Genomic DNA, 25,621 nt, shown 5'->3' with positions numbered 1-25,621 from the left:
GTTCATAAATTGTTTATGATTCAAGCATGGAAAACATTGTTACAATGAAGATCTCCAAAAGATATTTCTTTTTTACTAAAGTATCTTTAAAATACAGTGTCCTGAAAAAGGGCCATTTTCAAGTATTGTACAATAATGTATTTATTACTCAAAGGAAATAAACAAGAATTGTACTTGTACTTGTTGTATCTTTGTTTTGTTGGGGTTTTCTAATATTACTTAGCTAGCATAGCTTTTATTTATGACTCGGCATAACTCAGCAGACTTCTGTTGCTATTAGTTGTGGTCTTGCACTATACTTTTGGTATCTGTCGTGGTTTTATTTTCATTCATCTTTGCCTTGTGTGCTTTGTTACAGTTGTACAGTAAAAATAAAAGTTATGCAATGTGTTTTTGGAAAACTTTACACTGTTTGCTAACTGTCAACCTTTGAAGATAAGCAAGTCATTGCAAGGACAGTATGACTGAACTGTGATGACCAGATTATGCTGCCTTCAAGCAACTCCTGGCATGCCCTTCATGCTTCCTTGTGGAGTTTTTTCTTCTTCTTCTTCTAAGAATCATCCCTTAATTGAAAAAAATCACAAGGAGGAAAGAAAAATTTGACTTATAAACCAGACAAACAAACAGCTGACTGGCCAGTTGCTGCTGTCAAAGTGCTACGTGTATGGCAAGAAGATATAGTAATCAAAAAAGGATGAACGAGTTAGAAGCTAGTTCTGGATATTTAAGTGTAAATGTCTCTCTCTTTACATACAATTGGCCCACGACTGTACAATTGTGATCTATGATTACCTGCACCAGTGGCATTATGGTTCTGGTGGGCAGCAGGTGAATGAGTGCATGTATACCTGTGGCTTAGTCAATGGCTACAGCCATAGAAATAGAATAAGAGTAGAACAGACCGTGAACTGTTTTGCTGTGGTCATCTGACAAGATGAAAAGAAAATCGACTCCACACTGTTGACCATTGACCATAGAAATAGAAAATACTATCAACATGAGAGTGCAATTGAAGCCATTTTATTTTTTTAGATCTGTGACGTGGTTTGCACATTACAACGTTTTATGTCATTATTGCACGCAAAAAAAAGAAGAAAAAGAAAAGTAAAATATTTTCCATTTTAGGTGTGTTTTTGTTTGCATTTTACTTACAACAACTGGTGAGTATGAAATGGAGATGCCATGTTTTGGACAGAAGAGGGTGCAATTGTTTTAACTTGAAAAACAAAAGTAGCAATACAGCAGACTTCCACATCTCAAATTAGAAAAACATATCTGGGAAAGATACCAACTTCAATTTTAGGCTGTTTACTCAACAACAATCTCATGTTATCTTGCTCAAAGCATACTTGCTATGAGTCCATGTTTCCAATCTAAACAGTATACAGACCAAGACCACTCTGCCGTTGAACAACTGGACCTCACATGAAACATAGATTTTATAACAAAGATTAGGAACCCTTGAAGAATAACGTAAATAACAGAGAGCAGACATGCCTCATTTTTCCATGACATTATACACAGCCTGCCAAAAGCACACGGCAAAGTGTTACAACATTTTCTAAAACAAACTATAAATCTTTAATTTCCTACATTACATTTACATTGGATTTTCCTGTCAGCTTTGTGTTGGAATCCAAATGCAAAAAAACACGTCGCACAAGTGATGATCCTGTTTGTGGGCTGCTACCCAGCTACATTTCCTTTAGCATCTCTAAAAACTGCAAGCAAAGCAGCACTGTAAAATAATGTAGGAGAATGCTTCATATTAGGCCTGTTCAGTGGCAAGTCATCAACATGAGACAGAATGTGAAAATTGTTAATGAATAGCGCAAAATGTCCCTACGTAGGTAGAAAGATACTGAAAGCAGCAATACAGGAAATGGTATTGTCTCTCACAGCATGTTGATGAAACAGAAAAATGGCTTTGTGGTTATCCTCCATTATGCTATAAGCACTTTTTTTCCATGCTAAAATCAACCCCGGATCATTGTAAAAACCTCAAACAACTGGCATAAACACTGATTTAAAGACTTACTTGCCGGTCTAAATAGAGAGTGGCAAGTGGTCTTTAGAGGACATAAGACACACAATGGGTGTAGAAGATGTCATATATATATATATATATATATATATATATATATATATATATATATATATATATACATATACACTACTGGTCAAAAGTTTGGGGCCACTTATACATTTCCATACTGCTCCATTATAGACAGAATACCAGCTGTTTTGAGTGGGTGGCTGATCTTTAATGCAATATCTACATTGCTCATCATCAGCAACCATTCATCCAATGTTCCAAAGGCACATTCTGTTCACTAATCTGATATCATTTTAAAAAACTAAGTAGAAAAACATTGGAGAACCTTTTTGCAATTACTTAAGCACATAATGTAATCTGAAAACTGCTGCGCTGGTTAAAAAAAGCAATGCAACTGGTCTCAGCTGGTATTCTGTCTATAATGGAGGGGAATGGAAATTTCTAAGTGACCCCAAACTTTTGACCGCTAGTGTATATGTGTGTATATACACTACCTACCACTACTATATACACTATATATGGATGGCTGGGCAGCAAACCAACAACAATCACATCAATAATGATGCAACAATAAAAATGCCTGTCAGTATATTCACACTCAGCACTTTATTTTTACTGCATAGTCACCAAAATGTCTGCTCTCACAAATATCTTCTACACCTCCATCTGCAAAACACCTCTTCTATCATCCTGAGACTGGTTAAACCATAGTATGTTGCTGCAGTGACACAATGAGTCTACACAACCTGCCCACATGATCTGAATCAGTGGGCATCGGCCCTCATAGTGTGCACTGAATCCAACTGCCATCAATCACACACAAATATGGTCCAGTGAAAAGGTTATTTCCCTTCAAATGGTGGCACAAAAACAAAAGCCTATTTTCAGCAACTCGGCCAAGCCGGGCAGCTCCGCCACTTTTAGGTTTACTGAACCCCTGAATGTGTTAGGCACTATATCTTAGCTATTAAAATATTTCTTGCCCACAATGTCCAGCTTTCCTGTTTAAGGACATCTACAATAAATAACAAAGAAGCCTTGGCAAGCTTGATTTTGCAGGGCTTTGATGTGCGCTGTTGATTTATAAGTATGCTCCCTTGTCTATACTAGTGTGTGTGCTACACCAAAACACCTTTTTCTTAATTTTTCATCCCCCTTTTCTTTGAAGGATTCCTGTCTGGTAACAGAAAGGTGTATGAGTCAGCACCACATTTAGTGACGTATCCAAGGACAAAACGTTCCACAAGCCATAATTAAAGCAGAAGAGCTGGCCAGAGTCATAATCAAGTTGTTGTGACGCACCATGAAGCACATCCAGCATTACAGAGAAAGCACTGAAAACGGATAACTTCTCTTTACTGCAGTAGATAAGAGACAACACAGATTTGGAACCATCTTGAATCCTGCGCCAGTGGTTAGATATGTCTGTCCAGAATGGCCACCGGCCAAGCAGTTACACAGTTGGGCACGGGTCTCAATAGCACCTGCTCGAGTTGATCTGTCACTAGCACAGCCCCACCTGCTACAATTGTGCACTCAGTAGGCTCAGCCTGTGTCACGTTCTTTTATTACACCCTGACACGTAGCTGCTGCCTGTGTGACACTGAGCCCACTGTCAGCGATCAGTGTTCACTGAGCTGCGCAGGGCAACAAAAAGTGTCCAAAACATCCCAAAGGAAATTATAATAGAGCTGCAAGACTGTTGCTTTTCTATGCAATCAGGTGTGAAACAGGTCAAGCAAAAACGTATCAGAATCAAAATGACAAATGAGAAAGCTGCACAGATGGTCGGAAGGACATTGAAATTCTGGTTTTGTTTTCCCTAACCAAAACCCTTCATCACTTCTTAACACAGTGGATATTGCATTTCAGCAGGGTAATGAGCTGTGTTCACTCACTGAATCATAACTCCTAACACCAGATTCATCTCCAGATAAAAAACAAAACTATAAAACTCATCCTGAGGTGCGAGGATGAACCTAATAAAACGTCCGTGGTACAGCATGTGCCGCAGTTATTTGGGGGAACAAATTTTGCTGAGTAAGCAATTCAGATGTTAGATGAAAACCTAATTTAATGCTCCTTTGAACGTGAGCACTCCTAAATCCCAACAGCAATACATTACTTCTCATAATGTTCTCAAGATTGTGTACTGTACATTATGATTCAACAAAACTATCTATAGACACGCTGCCCCTGAGATAGCCCAGGAGCAGTTTAGTTCTCTGCACGAGACACTATACTCAGCTCTAAAACGTATTATTAAATATGAACAGCTTAATCAGCTTTGTTTCAGTCACATATCTCTCAGCTGAGAGGGTGGGGATTGATCTGAGAGTGAGGTCATGAAGTGGAGTGAGCACAGCAGTGGTCCCTGTACATAAATAATTTCAAATGAGGCTTTTATCTTACTTGTGTTCCACTAGGCAACAAAAAAGCGAGCCAAAAAAAAGGACAAATAAGATTTGGTTTCTTTTTGGTCTGATTGATAGAAAACCGACTGGTATTTTGCATCTTGGCGTGGGGGTTGACCCAAGCAACATTTTCCACATAATGGAACAATACAGTTTTTCTAATCTTATCTGGTCGTAATGCAAGCATGCAACCACTAGTACTCTTAGTACTACTCAAACTGTAAAGCATGCAATGTGCTGTATTTGTGTACATTAACTACATCCTCTTATAAAAATGTAAGTCAATGCAGTACTACTGTAGCCAATGCTTTTAACATGTCAAGTAGGAATGGCTTGCTCTCTGTGTGAGTGTATGTCCTTGTGTGTACACTGCTGTTTGTACTGTACCATTTAAAGGCAGGTTCAAATACCAGCTGAGAAATGCTATTGTGTACCCTTGGATGGACAAACCCCGATCGGCTCCGTGAGGCTCACAAATGGTACCACGAATGACAAATTCATCAACCGTCTGATTTGGCTGGATCCTGGTGACAGCTCATCACCAACAGTGACAACTGAAACACTAACCGTGTCAATGATGCTACCACTGTGGCGTCATTCAATCATCCTCCCCCAGTCATCTTTAAATAAACCCGAGAGGAGTGGAGGGGAAACCCTTTTCCCTGGGTAAAAGGCGAGACATGCTGCCTGCCATCGTATCACACAGACTTGCAGCCCGAAACCAAACGCTATCTGTGCCAGCGGCTAGGGTAACACTGAATTACCACCTCTTTTCCACATCAAGGCCAGATTATGTGTCAGTGCTGGGAAGATGCGGCATGTTTCATCCTGTTATGCCAGCATATAGTTGACTTTCAGGTGCTAACAAAGTGGTGATGATGCTTGGTGAAAACTGTTGAATTACTTTATTATTAGTCTTATCTGGTATGTTAATTTCCACAGTGGAAATTAGATTAGATGAGCATTCCTTGAATAGATGTGTTTACTATCTAATTTAAAATCTGAACACGAGCCAACAGCTTCTCCTTGTAGATTAGGAGTGGGTAAAGATTGTGTCTACAGCATGTTTCATGCCTCCCCAAATCACTAAAGTCTTGTATTAAAATACACGCTGCTGCTTGAGAATTGCCTGTGGTTGCATCTTTGATCTGTTACTAGAAGCCAATCAATATAACCTACAAGCCGTCTAAAGTATCAACCAACCTCACGCAAAGTGTTCATATGCATGCACTTTCATGCATGGCTCTAAGGCTGCATTTGCACCGCAAGTCTAAATGCTTAATAGAGGTTTTTGGATGTTTTTAATGTTGCTGTCTGTGTCTAGGGCTAATTCCAGCCGGCAAACAATTGTGACAAACATGATGTAGATTGACGTAGAAGTTGCATCAAATCCGCCTTGGTTGTTCACACTGCGGCCGCATTGAAATAAATCAGACCTGGGTCTGATTCAGGACCACATATGGAGGTGGACTAAATCTGATTTGAAAAATCTGATCTGGGCAAGATTTCAGTGTTGGCACTACTTCTGAAGAAGCCTGACCTGGTCACTTGACCTCCAAAAAAAAAGATGGAAAAAAATCATGCATAGTATATTATGCATGCTGGAAGACTGCACCCTTTTAAGTCTATATAACAAAGTTTCTAATGCCTTTAAGTTTGAATTCTCATTGCACTAATGTGCTTATTCTGCAATGACAGAAACAAAGGCTGAACACTGCTGGCCACAAATTGTCTTCCAAGTGAATGCTCCAGTACAGACTGTATCCTGTCAGGCTAATTCAGTTGCACACACTTCGCACCGACGGCAGGGAACAAAAGCTGTGATTAATGCGGTTGGTTTCTCTTCACATGCTGAACCAAAGGAAAGACAATGTTCTACCAAACACAGTGTTGATATTTTAGCGCTGGTGGAAGTGGATGTGGAGCTATAGTGCTACAGTATTGGCTTCATATGAATTATTTTTAGATGCCATAATAGTCAATCTACCCAGTATTTCACAAAAATAAAGCAGGCAAAAAGATTAACAAAAGAAAAACAAATAAATTGGTGCAACACAAATGGGCTTTTTCACATGCATCAATCTTAAACTTCAAATCTTGCCATTGCTTGAGGTTCATAAACCTGTTAAGAAACAAGATTATACAAGCTCAAGCTTTGTAGTCAAACACCGTTGAAGCCCACAGAGCTTCTTTTCTATTTTGATGGCGATCCCAAACATACCAAATGTGTTAGGCTGAACTCTGGAGAGATATGTTTAAAAATGATGCCCAAGGCAGATTGAATATTTCCATTTGATCGTGAGCTGCAGCTTCAATGAAGAGTTGAAACAAGTTGATAAAGCATATCATACGGTCAGACAGAATAGAATAAGATGAGTTTTACAACCTTAAAGCTACTTAAGGGAAAATACAAGAGGACAAATGGAAGAGAGTTAATGTAATGGGAGAGATGTACAACAGAAATTTAATGTATGCATTTTAGGCAATGAGGCAACGACAAAAGGATGAAAATCCAATTACTTTTCCTTATGCTTGATTTAGTTACAACACCACAGACATCACTATGGTGTGTAAGGTGATACAGTAGGTAAACCACCTATGCCAGCATGCCATACAAATTAAGCCATGCATAACTGAGTGCACACATCGATGAATTAATCACACAGCGATCCTCTGCTGTGTCACTGCTACAAAGTTTACCTCATCTGCCATGGATAAAGTCAACAGAATTCTAAAACCTTTAAATCCACCTTCATAATAAAAACATGAAATAGTGAAAAAAACTATAGTGACAACCAGTCAGTAAAAAAAAATAATAATAAAAAAAAGCAGTTTTGGGGAGTCCGGGGGGGGGGGGGTCCGAAAACCACTCAGTAAAAAGACATACTGTCATATACGCCAACCCAGAGCATCCCAAACATGCTCAATGGAGACATGTTCGGCATTAATGGCACAACAATGCGCCTCAGGTTTAAATAAAAAATAACAATTTGTTCACAAAAATCAATGGGCCTCAGGATCTCGTCACGGTATTGCATTCAAAACGGCATCAATAAAGTTTACTTGTGTTCGTTATTAATAACATATGCCTGCCCACACCATTTGAAAGAATTAAGTCTTTTGTGTACATAGAAGAAGTCTTAGACCTTTGAGTTCAGCTCATGAGAAATGGGAGCAAAAACAAAAGTGTTGCGTGCATAATTTTGCTAAGTGTACTAAAGTAAGCTCTGACAGAGTACTCCTTCCTGAACGTTTCTGCTCAATATAATGTGAACATAAAACACTGAATGTTCCCCTGAAGGATGGCAGTTAATGGTGCAAAAATAATTAGAAGAGAAAAGTCAGGTGGACAACAGCGTTGCCATATTGATGATGGCAGCTGTGATTGTTAAAGGTATATTATGAGTTAGGCTCATTTTTAAGTGATGCAGTCACAGCTCATTGACAGTCCATATGTGTGTGTGAGGGAGCATGTGATAAGAACGAATATAAAAAGGACAAGGTTTGCAAATTGTGCGAGTCAACATGGATTACTTTAGGGACCTACTGGGCCCAGGGCCCCCAGAACCTCTATATGAAGTAATTGTAAACACTTTTCTTTCAAAAGTCACAGAGCTTGATTAAAAGCAGGATTACCTTGGTCATAATATTAAGTATCTGGCAACCAAATCCAATGTAATGTTTTGTTTTTATGTTTTTCCTTCACAGCTGCACACCATTCTGAGGCCACAGTGACATTACATTTATAAAAAAAAACAGCATACAGACAGACAGCCTTTCTTCATCTCCAGCAGGATATAAACACAGAATTTCAGCTGCAGTTGTTTAACCAACAGCAGCACCTGGGAATTCTGCTTCACCTACAGGATTTCACATTATGACTACAAAAAGACTTAAAGGTCCCATGGCATGACAATTTCACTTTTTGAGGATTTTTAACATTAATATGAGTTCACCCAGTCTGCCTATGGTCCCCCAGTGGCTAGAAATAGTGATAGGTGTAAACTGAGCCCTGGGTATCCTGCTCTGCCTTTGAGAAAATGAAAGCTCAGATGGGCCGATCTGGAATCTTGCTCCTTATGAGGTCATAAGAGGCAAGATTACCTCCCTCTTCTCTGCTTTGCCCGCCCAGAGAATTTGGCCATCATCATGGCTTTCAAACGGGCAAAGTGGCACTTGGTCAAGGTCAGTCCCACAGCCTCCACATTGCCAACCCCTCTCTTGCTCAAAAGCTAAAGACTCAGAACTGGCACATACTAAGGAAAGTTTATTGTGGGACTGAATCTAGTGGCTGTCATTCAGCACCAAGGGTGAATTTCGTGAAAGAGACTTCAGATGCAGTATTAGGGACCACTGATGTCTATATAAAAGAGACTTCAGATACAGTATTAGGGGACCACTAAGGTCTATATAAGAGACTTCAGATACAGTATTAGGGGACCACTAAGGTCTATATAAAAGAGACTGGAGGTCTATATAAAAGAGACTTCAGATACAGTATTAGGGACCACTAAGGCCTATATAAAACCGACTTCAGATACAGTATTAGGGGATCACTAAATTCTATATAAAAGACACTTCAGATACAGTATTAGGGACCAGTAAGGTCTATATAAAAAGAGACTTCAGATACAGTATTAGGGGACCGCTAAGGTCTATATAAAAGAGACTTCAGATACAGTATTAGGAGACCACTAAAAGCATCCAAAGAGCACCATGTCATGGGACCTTTAAAATGACTCCAAAAAGACACACAACAACTACATGGTATTGCAAAGAGAAGCAAAGGGACTACAAAAAACTTGCAGAAGTACCAGACAAAAACAACTACAAGATGCACACGCACACACTCTGCTTCCACCCATCAGTATATGACAAATACAGAAGGTGAATACATTCCAGCATTCCTCCACTCACCTACCTGAGGGAGGGATTTATCATCCAAGTCAGACAGCTGTGCCTTGTGGGATAGCACATGCTAGTGGTGCTAGGCTTTTCATGTTTTCAGTTTTAAATCAGAACACAATGTTGGAAAGCAGCCCGTTTCACTGCAATTATGTTGCTAATTTCAATTACGCTGTTTGCAGGAGTCAATTAACGAGTAACTCACTCTGCAGGTTTACAAGCCTCATTGCAGTTTTAATGTGAGGCCAACTCAAATTGCAGTGAGAGCTGTTGAGCATGCATTTGTCCCAACGATACAAGCAAATGGCGCTCAAGTGTTAATACGTTAATTCTCAGGGAACAGGAAAGTTTAGTTAGATAAAATTTCCCGGAGTGGTGTGCAACCCCACAGATGTGTGAACACCACTTACACACACAACTACACACCAAACCAAGATGAGTTTTCCACCCAGAGTTCAGATGTGTATGTGCTCTAGGCGAGAGAGAAATTGTGGTCTTTTAGGTCTTTTAATGCAGTTAGGGCCTGCTGCACCATGACATCCATCTCTAGTGGAGCACTGTTAGCCTCTGCCAGAGCCCGAGCTCACAGCCAATCATCTGCTCTGCACTCCAGGAATGACAAGAAGGAGCGGGACCAACCAAAGTTTGGACACAAGAAAGAGACTGTGTGTCTGAGTTCAGGGTAGCAGGTATGAGGGACAACTGTGCAATCACAACGCCAAAAACATTTTGACACAGTCCTTAATGCAACTTGATTTTTCACTTGTTTTCTTTGAGCAATGTGGTTCCAATTAATGTCCTTCCTTTCCCTTTCCTCTGCTCATTTCCAGGATGAATTACATTGAGGTACTTATGCTGAACTTGTGAGGGAATTTGACGTATTTACAGTATACAAGGGCAGAAGCTTACAACCCAGACAGAGTGTCTCCTCATACAATATTTCACTTATATCCCCAATATGCAAAAATCTCAGAGTGCTTTTTGCTATATGTGGCTATATGTGGCTTATTTTTCCAGTTAATATTGCGATGACGATAAAAAACAATACATGGTGGAGCCCTAGTATATTGCAGCCGTTAGTAGACAGCCATGCAAATGGATGAGTCCCCGTCATGGCAGGTGTCTGCATGGCTGAATTATCCTTGCGGAAAGCACTGAATCCCTACCAGCTGCATTCATGTTATACCATAGCTGTCCTGACATCCATAAAGCATCACAGTAACTCCTGTTCTTAACTGTGATAAACATCACAAAATCTCTCAATAGCCAAATGCCTTTGCTGAAACAGCGTAGAAAAGGTTAAAGTCCGCATCAAACAGGGCAGGCTCAGCAGACGTGATAAAATCCTGTTTTATAGTCGAGCTTTGGCGTCACGGCGGTGCCTTGTTTCTGGGCTCGGGGTCAAATAGGCAATCAATGAATTTAATTTCCCATCTTCATGGTGCAGCAAAACTAAAGGACCAATATCACCTGGGAATGTGTAAGAATAGAACAAATATAGTTAATGTCTGCGCAATTAGACATGGTAGCAAGGATTTTAAGCTTATGGAACAATATGCACCAGGTGTTTGAGACAATTAGCACGCTGGAATGTGTTAACAAGGAATATTGTTAGTACTGTAGAAAGAAGTAGTAGAAGGAAGGAGTAGACAGACATGTTTTCATCTGGGTGGGTACAGCCTAATACAGAGAGGATCTCTGGGAGCAGCTTTGTATGTGGCTGAGCAACTGCACACACATCTCACTAACATCTGTAAGAAGGCTGCATGAATGTGGACCCTTTTTTATTATGACATTCAATCAACCAATGTAATTCAATTGAGAATAATCTATTATTTTATATCATTGAGACATTATCTCTGTCTTTAGTAAGTTAATTCATTATTTTCCAATTACATGTTGAAATTGACTAAATCATCATATTAAACTTCACTTCATGCAGCTGAGTTTCATCAGAGCCAACCTATTTCACAATAAATGGGGGTGTTCTGAAAGCATCCTCTCCTTTATCGCCTGGAGAACTGTAAAGCTTTAAGATCAGCCAGCAACACCATCCCTTTTACTCAGGCGCTCAGATATGGCTTCCACATAAATTATTCCCATTCCTCTGTTGGCCAGAAGCGGGGAATTGAATTTAAACCCAATAAAGTCTTGGTGCAACACAAACCTGTGATTCATAGCTGAAGCTGTAAACAGCAAGTGCAAAAAAGTGAAAGCCAAGTTTCCCATTGTGTTCATGTTTGTTTTTACAAAACAACAGATAAACAAAATATGAAATAACAATGAGAAAACAAGTGTCTTGACAGTGAACATGAAGCCTGTAGCTATGTTTCCATCCACGCGTTTTTATCCAAATTAAGTGATATCGAAGGAAAAATGCCTCATGGAAACAGTAAAATTCGATTGAATTTCATAAATATCGACTCAAAGGAAATTCGTTCGGTCTCATCGGATTTTATCTTGATTGATATACTTATACATACACTTATGCGATAAACGCTGATGGAAACGTTATTTGCAGAATAAATAATCAATTGCGATTAAGTTTTAGGTCATTTTATGGCTGCAACCCGCCACAAAAGGAAGAAGAATTTTTGTTAATTTCCACCTAGTATTTCTTCGCTGTCTGCACACATGGCGGGCGTCAACAAAGACAGATGGAAGTGGACAAACGAGGAGACAAGAGACATTTTGAATTTAATTCATCAGGAACTTGCGAAGCAAACGGCCGACAAAGGTTCGGAAAAGCCGTGGGACGTCCTCCGGGGTAAATGGAAGGAACTCAAACAGCGAGACAAGTCTCAAAAAAAGAGCTGTCTCGCAGCGGTGCCGCAGAGACAATAAAAGGCAAGTTGCAACTGCATCATTCAATTCAATTCAATTTTATTTATAGTATCAATTCATAACAAGAGCGTCATAGCTCATCATAGCGATGTGTTGATAGCCGTTAAAGCCGTTGGATGGAAACACACTTTCACCAGCTTTATTCGCTTGAGTTTTTTTACCAAACTTCAGATAATTTGATGGACAAGTGGATGGAAACTGAGCATGTGTGTTCTGTATGCGTGGCTCTGTGTTGGGCTCTGTAATAAATGAGTGGAGGTCAGAACAGCAGAGCTACTTCCAAGACATAAATCTACCAAATGAATAGTTGGGTCTGGGTTTAATTTAGAATGCAGAAGGAGGAAACTAACCAGACTAACTGAGATTTTTATAAAATGTAATGACTGAATTTTGGAAAAACACCAATATGTCTTTACATTAATGAGAACGTATTGCATTGAGTCGTTCACTCTCTCTGTATCTTTCCACAACAGCCTTTTCTGTGCTGATGATGGCAGGCAGATGTATTGTGACAGCCCACACATGCACAAGTCCCCTTGAAATGAAAAGTAGATTTTCAGTGATTTTGTCAAAGCAGATGCACCAGCAGCAGCTGCCCTGCCAAGGTAACATGAGCCCACTCACAATCTCAGTGACAGGCCCTCTAAAGCCTCAGTGACCACCTGCTATGGGAAAAACACAACCTTGCATATGGGGAGATTGGGGAGTCAACAAATGTGTCTGTCCTTTAGGTTTACACAAAGGGACATCAATGTATAAATAAACTTTCAGTGCCATTATTTGGTAGCCTATTATAATTGTACAAAAGCCCATCAGCTGAACTATATGTTTAGTCAGTTCTGTTTGTTTTGGTTGTCTTGCTGTGTGTTGGACAGATCCTATCATTATTTTGATCAGACACTTGGCCACCTAGCGTTATAAAGCCTGAGGCGGGAGCTAGGACCCTCTCTTTCTAGTCATTCCCACATCTGCAGCAGCAGGTTCACTGCTCCCAGTTTATGTATTTGGTGTGCGTGCATCTAATAAATCACACCCAAGCTTGCAAACCGTCATTTGCGTGACCTCTCTCTGTTCTTTGTTGTGGGTGTTTAGACTCTAATGTAGAATAAGTCTTTGACTGACATTAACACGCCTTTTTCTGTGTTCTTACTGGACACTCTGTGGTTGCTACCGGAAATCCTTCTCAATAAAGGTATGGTTGACTGATGGGCAATCAGCAGGTTATACTCATGCAATGGTTATAAAACAGTACCACAGAGATGACTACATAGCCAAGCTACAGCATAATTAATGTTCTTATACTCCTTTCTGGGTCATTATGAGATAAAAATACATTCATGATGTACTTTCATTTTCTAACAGCCTAAATTCAGCTAATCAACAAATCCGCTTATCGTAATGTATGTGATTGATTATGCTTTTTGGATTTTTTTTCTAGTTAACTGAGTAAGGAACTGCTATACCCTAATTTCTGCAGTTTTTGGTTAAAAGGGGGAAAATGACATCTAAGATGCAGTTTCTGTGCACATTTTAAAGATGACGACACTGATTGCCCTTTCGTATCAAAAGTTTACCTTTTGAACCCATCTCTTATCCTTTATTCCAGAGATTTACTCACCCAAACATCTATTACGTCTATAACGTCTATTTTAGCATGTCCCAGCTTGCTATGGTCAGATTTGCTGAACAAATTGATCGTTTTGTTAAAGGACAAGTAATTGTGATTGAGTGCTGTGCTGTGCTCTGATTGCCTTGGGGCTTCTTCAAGACCAATTTGTCTTGTTGTCCCTTTAGGGCTGGGGCTCAGAACTCAGTGTGTGGCAGGAAAGGAGCCCGACGGGTAATGTGATCTCTTTGTGACGTGTCGAGTGATCGACCCCCCCCCCCCCGTCTTTGTGTGAGTTTGCATGCTGAAAAGTGAGTGTGTTTCCCTGTGTGTGCTACTGGGCACCGCAACACTAGCGATCGATAATGAGGCCCCCTTTGTTTGAGTTTGTAGCGTAGCACAGTAGTTGAGATGTGACTCACCCGGCGTCACAGGGAGAGAAACAATGTTTTTCTTTCTCTTATATCATCAAGTAAATTCATTTTGCAGCTGGAAATGTGAGCTTCCAATGTTTGACGCACATGTTTTTTATAGCCCAGTCAAACACATTAAAAAGGTAGATTTGCCCAGTTTGATAACGCAGTAAACAAACGTCAATAGATCCTCTTCTGCTAAAGCTTTATTCACTCTCCCTGATCCAGAGAGAATTAACATCTTGACTTTAGCCAAGCAAATCTCTTAATGAGCATAACCTCCTGAAAGCACCAGTCAATATGCCGATACTATCCTTACACCGTCACCATGAACGATCTACAAAAACGCCCATCTGTGTAAGGCTAAAAGGAATTTCACACGTCCCATTGGCATCTATCTGTAATGAAAATTGACATGCTGTTAATGGGTTCTTCAGTGAGGAAGCACCTACAAAGACATTCTCGGAAAACCTCAAGGGCCAGTTGATCAAAATGATTTGGATTTGGAAATCCCATATTTTGCTATTCAGGATCAGGTTATCCGTCTTACTTTTATGCCGGTTTTACCAAGCAACATTGGACTGGATCACCCTGATCCAGATACACAGTTTTCAAGATTACCTAATGCAGATTACCAGTGTTCTATATAGGACAACATATCACAATGTGTGCTACCAGCTATGTAAAGAACAGGTAGAAGAGCCAACATGGGGTCACTGTAAGTGTTTCTTATCTTGAGACTAAACCCAAAAATAACATAAACATCCACTTCCATTCATAATTTCTTTTATGAACCCTAATCTGAGCCACAACAAATAAAAAAGAAATATACATAACAAATACAAATACATTGTGGATATTTTGACAACATCTTAAAAAAGGCTAAAAGTCCAATAGTTAACTAAATAAAGAATGTTCAAGGTTCTTCTTCATCTGAGGAGGAGAGACCAGAAATTATTTTTGAAAGGCTCATCTCTGAGGATTGTTTCTTTGAAATTAATATACGGTGATGAATGACAGAAATTGTTTGTTACTGAAATCAGTTTGGGGGATTGTTTCATGGGGACAAGATCATTTTTATTTTTACTGTACTGAATATCTTAATTGGTAGCCTATGTCTACTTTATCTACTTTATCACGTTACCATTTTCTTCCTGGAATCCATCTTGAAATCCTACCCCGTCAGGATCAGGATAATCCCGTTTTTTTGGATCAAAGCTATCCACAATCTACTGACGGTTTGATCCAGATTAAAAGTAGGATTGGATCCCGTGATCTAATCTGATTTCAGATTCCTTCTTTCCCTTTTGAACAACCCATTTTCAAGATTTGATCCAATCCAATTACCAAAATCCGATCGGTTTACCTTTGAACAACTGGCCCTAAGATATCACATAGCATCTTTAGCGGAAAAATCATAGGCTCTTCTGTATCCTCCCTCTTTGGAGCCTTTTCACTGTGGCTGCTCCAGGCTCTGTATTTAGCCAGCCATTGCAGAACAAGGCCCATTTTTCATGTATAATGGGGACCTCCATTAAACATGAACCTGGAGGTACTATCATTTAGCTGGGCGCCATCACTTCTACAAACAAGGTACAGATACTGGAAGAGATGAGGCAAGATTTTGAGGGAAGGAGAACAAGCAGTAGATGCAGAACAAAGACCATTCAACCTCTGGTATCAGCTACAAGGGTGGACTTTCCACAAGGGAACCTAATTACTATCACCCAGGGTGTGATTTGTAAAGAAAGCTGGGGGGAAATGCATGGGGGGGGCAATGCATCAAAAAACTAATGCATCAAAAAACTAAACCCCCCTTCCAATGTCATGGGTAATACTACTCGGCCAACCATACCAAAACCTTTATGCACTTCAATATCCAATGAAAATCTCAAGATGAAATACAAGGTGGTGTCAACATAAACACAGCAGAGTTCACTATATGCAGCGAAAACAAATTGCTTTTACGCAAGAAACGCTTGTTCAATCTCTGGAGCGTTTGAATCCAAATCAGATCTTTTTTCCCAAACTTAACGAGTGGCTTTGGTGCATAAACTTAAAGGAACACGGGAAAGTTTGTTGAAACAGGGCTTATCATGCTCTCTCACAGCTGTAAATAGGTGGGCCAACGCATTTTTTGTCTCAGTGCATGCATTGTTTTAGTTTGGTGCAACACAGGCAGCCCCGCCGCTTGTTAACTTATCGTAGTGAATGGAATCCTATGTTGCCAGTTAGCATGTTGGGAGTAAAAGTGAGCCAACAAAAAACAACAACAACCTAATCACTGCATATTCAAAACGAGTACAATGAGCTACGCAGATTAAGACTGTTAACTTCTGCTGTGCTTCCACCCAATATAGTCCCAAATCAACTGACTGAGGAGCTCAGTCATCTAGCCGGGTCAGTCACCTATTGGCTGGTAGCCGGCTTTACGGAGCTCTGTAGCAGTCAATGCCACTTGGATTTTATCATTGTATGGCACTAGACTGTTCACGTTATGCACAGTGCTTTACTTCAGAATTAGGGATTAAATTAGTTTAACCACATTAACCGGGTGGTCATAAATCGGATTTTTAAATGCTAATGTTGTTTGATTGATGTGAAATCTGTTTGCTAACAGATTTCAAAACCCATATCAAATTTATATAGTGATATGTCAATGTTTTGTTTCAAGCTGATTGGGGCCAATAGAATCAATTATGGAGGTTAACCAGTTTAATCAGTTCAGAAAATAGTGACTCTGAAATATATAACAGTCTTTAAAACCAGGCAAAATCTGCAATAAGCTAAATTCAATTGAGTTCTCGAATTCCAGTAGGTTATATTTAATACTTTGCTGAGCTCCAAATCTGTCTGTCTGGTGTGGTAGGAATGTGTGATGTGGTTTAAAATCAGGTAATAACAGAGCTTTGAGAACAACCAGTTGCTAGCAACTAATCCTTTTCATAATACCTTATCAAAACCAATGAGTGTCTGATTACACAGACAACAGCAGTGTGAAATACGGCGGAGAAATGTAGCCTCCTACTGTACCACACTGAAACCCCACACCACTACCCCTGCATGACAGACAATATCAGCCTCCCACAGAGGCTTGTCTTGTCTTTAATGGCACTTTCCATCAACGCATTGTGGAGTACACTGCTTCAATTGCAGCCACTGAGAGAACACTAGCACTCCATATTTGCCCTTTACGTACGACGCTCATCAGACAGCCTAAGTGAAGTGGCAGACTGTAAATCAGAAAGCTAATGAAAAGTTAAAGCAGAACTCTAATAAAAATTCATGAAGGGTAATCTGATTTGGGATAAGTTAAAAGTGGACAAGTTAGCTAATCTGACTGAATTCAAATTCTACCTTACACAATTAAGGATTTAAAAATACAGTTAAACAAGGATATATTATGATCCAAATCCTAATATTGTTACAGCAAGGCGGATGCCTGCAAAGCAGACACATGCATAAATGCATGCAATACTCTGCAATTTAGACATTTGCTATAAAGTTGCCCCCGGCAGGCTGTTCTATATTCAAAAAAGGGGAAGTTCTAATACATTGCATAGAAAGTGAAATGTAATCTCAAAGATAGATGGGTAAAACCACATGCTGTGATGTGACAGTAATGAGGAATACACTTGGTTGATATCACACTGCTCAAGCCTAATTCAAATGTCTTAAATTTCTCTTTAATGGCAGCATACAAACAACACTGTGGACCACTTGTTGGCCTCTCTCAGAGATTAAACCAGGGGTTATATATATTTTATGTGAGGCCAATCAGGAAATCCACAAATGCTACTACAGGCACTACTCGCATTGGTAAGTATCCAGAATAATAAAGGGCCTCATTAATTTTCTATCGTACAACAAAGTAACATCAAGCACATTTATCTTCCGTATTGTTTCAGTAAGCCTGATGCATTACCCAGCCATTACCTATCAAACAGCCGCTTGATAGTTGTGTAATGGAGACTGTTTGATGACTATTCCCCCTTTCCAAATGTCTATGAAACCAGTCAAAGGTTGGCTTTTTTGGTTTCACATACTGTACATGGTGGAAAAGCTTAACTGAATGCAGTTTTGAACCCTGTTATCAAAGAAACTCACTTTGCAATTAAGATACAATAACTTATAATCACGCATTGCCTAAACAATAACGTGATATTTAGACAGGAGTTAAGATATTATAATGTACTTATTGCCCAGCCCTACTTACGGTATGTACACAAGTTCATTTCACATGGTGACAAAGTATACAATAATATACAATCATTTTCACAATACATTTTTTTTGACTAAAGCAAAAGTTAACTCCATTATTGGCTATGTGATACCATCCTTCTATCTAACTTTCCTTTAATGACTGCTGCATGAAAAAAGGGGAATTTGGGAATATGTAAGACTTGTGAAAGTCAGCAGAATTTCACTTTTAGGGCCCTATCTTGCACTGGCGCAGCCCAAAGCAATTCTCTTTGCCAGTTTAAAACCAACGCAGTTGTCAATTTCTCATCCAGCGCCCACATTTTTTAAATAGCAAATGCACCTTGCACAGTGTGCTGGTCTTACAGGGAGGTGTGTTCAGGTGCATTCTGGGCGTATTGCTATCTTGAGGCAGCAGGAAGTGATCGCGTCATTGACCAACAAAAACCTGGTCTAAAGTCAATAACACGGCATTTCATTGTTATTTAAACAGCGCATTAGTAAAATGAGCCTAGGCTTGTGCACAGCATGCACACACTATACTTGTTATACACACAGACAGTAAAGCGCAGCAGCACAAACATGCTAATGATTAAAAATATAAAAATATTACGGTGCAAATCTACCATCATAATAGCAATGCACCAAGGAACAACCGCGCCTGGCTGTTAAAGGGAATGAGAGATGACTCTCTGATTGGTTGATTGCATGTTACACCCAGAACACACCTCTGATTAATGAAGACACTAAGTACAAGCCTTTAGATCCAAGCGCCCAGCCCACGGACTCTTTTTTTCTGCCGTCAAACTAGCAAAAATGGATTTGGAAAAGCCCTGAACGCACCAGCGCCAGGCGATTCACGCTAGGCCCTTAGATTGTTAAAATAGGGCCCTTACAGACTGGAGGTGGAAATAATTAAAGTTCCCTGTTCAAATGCAAACGCTTTTGGTTGTTTACTGGCCTAGAGCTGCAGCATATTCCCAACTGTGTGTGCAGGGTTTAACATTTTTCATCCACCAGCCAAATGACTAGTGAATGTGGATATGTCAGCAGCCACTCAATAGATAACCACTGTTTTTTGGGAGGGTGAGTGAAGCAAATACTACCAACCACTTGCATATTTTACCAGCATTTGGATGGTGGGTGGTGCATTTTGAACACCGCGTATGAATCCAGATCAGTAAAATGTAAAGTTTGTGGTAGGAAAGAGTGTTAAAGTGCAAAACTCCGTTGTATGAGATGGTTTCCTCTTTCTGATTTTACTCTTTTCAAACAGTGGATGGGTCAAAAGTTTGTTCTACGATACAACATAGGTCAACCTATTGGGCAATATTCTATTAGTCTGACTTTGAGTATTTAGTAGTCACTGTCACATAAAATAACGATGAAGCAAAACTGAACTGACCCTGAAGGCCTTTTTATGCCAAAGCTCTAAAATTGCAGAGGCAGAGTTTAAACCCATCTTCTGCCTCAGTAGATAAACAGTTCAATCTCAAGATGGGGACACTCAGGAACTATTTACATTGCAACAAAGCACTGCAAATGGTCGATTTGTGTGGTCGATGCTTTGCCTGTGTAATGTGTACTCTAATGTGACCGTGTTTATTTATTTATTTATTCCCATGTGTGTGCAGAAGCTGAGCCTATGTCAAATCTCCACAACATTATATTCAAGATTGCACCTCTTGATTTCTTTTGATCCAGTTCACATGCGTGTGAATGACTACACGTACACATAAATATATAAGTACAAAATAAATATTCTTACTGTGACTGTATTAAGGTGTAATTCTCATTAAATATGGACATTCCTGTTTTTTGTCTTTGTTTTCAATTTTGTCAAGAGATGCAGTTTAAAGAGCTAAACATTTATGCTTGTTTTTTGTGTGTGCTTACTTTCTGTCTGTTAACGTTGGCATGGAGGAATGGTTGGCTTCTCCTGTGAAACTGCTACCTTAGAAAATCGTTTTTTTTCTGGCTCATTCCCCAGCATCAAGTGATACATTTCACAAAGGACAAGAATGGAAATACAGGAAGCAAATATTGCTTTGTCTGCATCTCTCTTTACTTCCTCAGCATTTCCATCTCCGCTCCACTGACTCAATTTACTCTAGCAGAGGTCAGATTACACTTTTTTCTTCCCCACAAACAGGAAGCTGTTCTTGTTGTTTGTAAGAGATTATAACTGTTTGACAAGATAGGAATCCCCAGACTGAACCAGAGAAGAATCATGCAAAAGACCCTGTCTGCTACCACAATGTGTTTTGCTGTGTAGATTCTGTTTGCCATGTTCTAATGAACACCCTACTACTGTGATAACTTTCCAGAGTTGTAAAATGTTTCATCATGGTATTATAAACCATTGTGCATTGTGTTTTGGCATCTGATTAATCTTAAAACGCAAGGATCCATTACTCAAACTGGCCTTGCTGGAATGGATTTCTCACTGATTCGTGATCACTTCTAATATATTTTCCGTCTGAAAGCCCGGTACAACCACAGCAAGGCTCCATTGCAGTTATTGTATTGCAGCCTAAGCCAAACATATCTACCTGTCTGCACTGGCGTCAAGCTGTCAGACCTGACAGACCAGAGTCTGGCCCGACGTGACCGGGTTAGAGCAAGCTGGCAACATTCTCAACAATACTGTAAGTGCCAATGAAAGATTGGCACTGTAGGGCAAAATGCCATTTGCCCTTTTGTTGTTGGGCTGAAAACCTGTAGCTTTGCATCCAAATGAGAGTTTCCCCTTCAAAAGAGGGTTATCAAAATCCTTATGGAAATAGCATGTGACCTTTTCAATTTACAAATCCATCGATCAAATTTACGCCCTCATTGAATCTAACCAATCCATTATCTGGATGATAAACAGCGCTTATTCGACCATGATAATACAGTTTTACTATTCGACAGTACCATGTAAGTGTAGATGGCACAGATTTCATTTGGGGATACAGTTAAATTACAGAAGAGAAATTAGAGAAAAAAAATAAAGCGAATAACCTGAAAGCAGGGACAAGCACAAAAGGGTGATTCATCCTTATTATGTCCAAATCTAATGTATCGAGCAGCCTGTCAGAGGGAATAGAATGGTCAGTGTGATCTGTAGAGCGGTGAGAGAAAGGCCTCAGCCGTTTGCCGAAGCTCGGTGACTGGTGAGGAAGCAGTACTGTGAATGGCACAAACACAAATATATTTCCCTCTGTTGCTTTTCCTTTAAATTGAATTGGTGACAGTTCTCGATGGTGCGTGGAAAATGCAAGAGACTGAAGAGAAATTCCAAATGACACCTTGTTTCCTCGGAGGATGCTCTGTTGCTCGGTGTGTCATACATCACTTCCTCTACTCTTTGCTACATTCACACGTTGAGCTGCAACCATTTAATCTGTTGGAGGTGTTTTGCAGTGTTCTTCCTAGAGGAAACGGCTCAGCAACCTGTCTTAACCTGTTCCACAGAGTGATGGGTTCTGTACTCCTCAAGGGCTGTGCAAGTAAAATTGGAGCAAAAAGATCTGATTGGAATCAGCCACTAATCATTCTAAAATACACTATTGGTGGTCTATAAAGTTGTAAATCAGCATAACTGATCCATCATGATTTCTGAACTTTACCTCTCAAGGATTTAAAATGTATTCTTCTGTCTACCATCGCACAGATTCAAGATAGCCTTATAGAGAAAATGACTCAAGATGCACCATGTGTGGCGTTATTATTTGAAGGTCACATCGTTTGGAATATAATTTAATTATCCAAACTGGAATTTAATTTAGAGAGGCATGCAGGGGAGGGAGACCTCTCTAAAATGTGATGATTAGAAGCATCCAAATGCTTATTCTGAGGGGTGTAACTGGATATAAAGTGATTTAATGAATCACAGCTCTCAGGCAAATGGTTCATTTCCTATTAAAATAACTAAAAGAAAGAGGGAAATAAAGTAGTTCAACTAAAAATAAGAGATACTGTAACAGAAAGTTGGCTTTTATAAGCTCTCTCACTACGGAGCATTCAGTACAAAATGTTAGGAAGCTTGATGAAAACATCCCTTTTCAACCCCTTAAATATAACTGAGCCAGTCAGCATAAACTCACGCTGTACAGCCAAATATTGCTCAAACAAAGTTTAGTACTTAACTCGTATCTCTGGTGGATTCAATCTAAAGAAAGAACCCTGATGATGTCATAGGAGATCACCACAGTTACCTTGAGTTAGGCCTGGGACTTTATATATTTGACAGAAAAACCTAGACTATAAGCTTGGTGCATGGAATCCTAAACAGTGCTCATTTATCAGTCAGAGAATCCTATTTAGTTGCATTATGGGATATGTAGGATTAGGAGCTTGGCCAATGAAAGGGATTCAAATTAAAAAAGTGGAAAACTGGATGTTAATTGATAAATTCTGACAATAGTCGAGACACACTGACACAGGTGCAAACAACTATACTTGTACATCGCTATAAGGAGGTTGTAAACTAATTATAAATGTGTTCATAAAGAATTAAAGAATTAGAGAATTTAAAGAATTAAAGAATAGTATGGTACTTTTAAATCAGTATAAAAATGCTTGTCCCATGTGTTATGATTATAGATATGAAGCATTACGACTATTCATGAGAATATTCATCAATTATACTTATACATCACTATAAGCAGAATATAAACTCATAATAAAATGTGTTCATCATGCATTATACAGGCTTTATAGAAAGTGTTCCCAATGTGTTTACAGAGCTCTCCATTCAGACACACATACACACATACATGCTAACATACTGACACGACAGCCACCTTACAAGTACTAATGAAGCACAGAAAAGCTACATGCAACACATTAGGTTTGCTCCATCTATTTTATCAATGAAGGTGTGCCTTTACATAGACATTTTGAGCTCATTTGTTATGTTTCAACAGTAATGTATGACTTACAAAATCCCTCTTGTTTACACCTGCCTGGTGTTGACATGCAGTTAGCAAGTTAAGTAATGGTGCCAAGGATGGATCGGTCTGCAGAATGATGGAGATGGAGCTCCATGTTCTGCATGGCCGTCCACGGCGAGCTGCGCCAACAAGAGTGACTGATGACACCAGTTTTCAACAGACGTGTGAGGAGTTGATGGGGAAAATGTATCTGGGCTTAATGGCGGCCCTGATTCCCATAGACCAGGCTGAACTGTGCGACTAGGTTGTAGTGTCCTTGACTTGGACTTGCTTATTTATGGATTGAGGGCTGAGGATGGGCAGCGACATTCTGGTCACACAACAACACTTCATCCTCTGCACCCTGTAACGCCCACAAACCTGAGCTTGGTCCATGGACAAACCAGAAAACCATTATACAGCAAACTTCATTTTCTCTGCTTCACCTCTGAAGCAGATAAGACCATACAGGCGACTCAAACTAACTTTGAATTGTGTGTAAAATGATAAGTGCACACAATTCATTCAAAACTAGGAAAATGAACAATACAAAAAGAGCATTTATGCAAGACACATACCAGTGCAATACAATGACTGAAATCTACCATTTTGACAATGAACATGCAATACTGATGCCATACTGCAGCTGTTTTATACTGCAGTGCCTCAAAATCTTGATAGCACTTTGGTATATCTAACAGCAAGGACTGCAAGCTGCACATCTCTCCATGGGACTGTATGCAGTGTGTGTGTGTGTCCATGTGTCCGTGTCCGTGTCCTTGTGTGTGTGTGTGTGTGTGTTAGACAACGATGTGAGAAACAAACCTGCTCAACAGTGACAGAAGCTAACAGGGTGTAATTAAGAAGTAAAAGACTGTTTACGTAGTGTACTGCCTTGATATACGATGCTGACATACACTTTTTGTTTTCCTAATACAGTGAACTTTATTAACTTGGTCTCCGTTACAAAAACTCCCTAGAAATAATAGGTTCTTTACAAGGTTATAAATACTTGTCCAAAACCTCTGAAAGGCACTAAACTGTTTGTCATAATTAGACCAGTACCGATCCAGACCACACATTTGTCCCTGAGTCTCGCAGAAAAAGACACATTTACTCCACAAACTTCAGTCTGGGGGAATAGGCCGTCGTTTACATCCTGCCTGCACTTTTTTACTGCCTCAGTTTATCCAGCCGCCTGACATTTCAAACGTAAGCCTCCGTTTTCCGTGAGGAGAAGGATCCATTTCAAATTTCAATCTCAAACCAATCAAAGAAGACATGGAAACCATTTGAGAACAGCCTTTTTCATCAGTGGATCCACACAGAGCCTGAGGAAAATGAATTATGAAAAAGAAACAACAATACAAAGCCCAGATTCCTGTGGGACTGCAGCAAGAAAGGTCTCTCAATAAAACATGATGCGTTCGATACAAGAGCTTCTACTTTTAGTATCAGCACTTTCTTGGACATCAACAATGATTGGTGATATGTGTGATTAACAAAACGCATATTATTAATACTAAGTTCCTCTCGTTTACCTCTTCACTCTGAACACTCAAAGGTGTACGGAGTCTCCTTTTGTTGGCAGCAAGGAGCAGGGCTGCAGTCACAGTAATTGCCAGCTAACGGAGCGTGGAGAGGACATTGTCTCCTGTATCACAGAGTGTCTGGGGCAGAGGGTTCCCTCTTTGTGCAGCCAGGGCAGCTCACAGTAGGCAGAATTTGAAAGCATGAGCACTGAGGGGACCTTAAGTGATGAGCAGTGTGAGAGACAAGATAAAGTTGAGTCAGAGAGGAAAGAGGCAGATGTAAAACTGGAGAAGACAAGCAGGATAGCACAGAGAAAGAGCAAGGAAGGAAAGGGTGATAGTGGAGGGGGAAAACTTTTTGGTTTGATTAACGATCACTGGAGAGAGAGTTGATAGCAAAAGCACTGGGGTAATACATAAAACAATTCTCTGAGGTGATAACAACAAGGTGCAAAGAAACCAAATCCAAACAAATTAAAACTCATCTAAATGGGCTGCAAGCTTTAAGGGCACAGTCTTGTTTTGGTAGTGTTTGTTGCGCTGTTTAGCTTCGTTCCACTGAGGTATCTAACATACATTAATATCTAACTTCATGAAATTGTTTTCAATGATTCAGCGCTTTTGGTTTATTTACCCTACCAACCCATGGACATGAATTTCCTTCTGGATTCAACGCAGCAATACATGGTTCACAACAGCTTTGTAATTCAGCCATGCCCCCCCCCCCCCCCC

General features: G+C 39.8%; 1 protein-coding gene across 2 annotated transcripts in view; it reads right to left on the bottom strand.

The window, feature by feature from the left end:
* kcnip4a (potassium voltage-gated channel interacting protein 4a) overlaps positions 1–25,621 on the bottom strand; it is a 121,600-nt gene that overhangs the window by 59,742 nt on the left and 36,237 nt on the right. The window lies entirely within an intron of this gene.

This window comes from Etheostoma spectabile, chromosome 19 (assembly GCF_008692095.1).
Source record: "Etheostoma spectabile isolate EspeVRDwgs_2016 chromosome 19, UIUC_Espe_1.0, whole genome shotgun sequence".
Lineage (NCBI taxonomy): Eukaryota > Metazoa > Chordata > Actinopteri > Perciformes > Percidae > Etheostoma > Etheostoma spectabile.
Note: the sequence above shows the minus strand (reverse complement) of the source record. Positions and strands in the feature narration are given on the sequence as shown.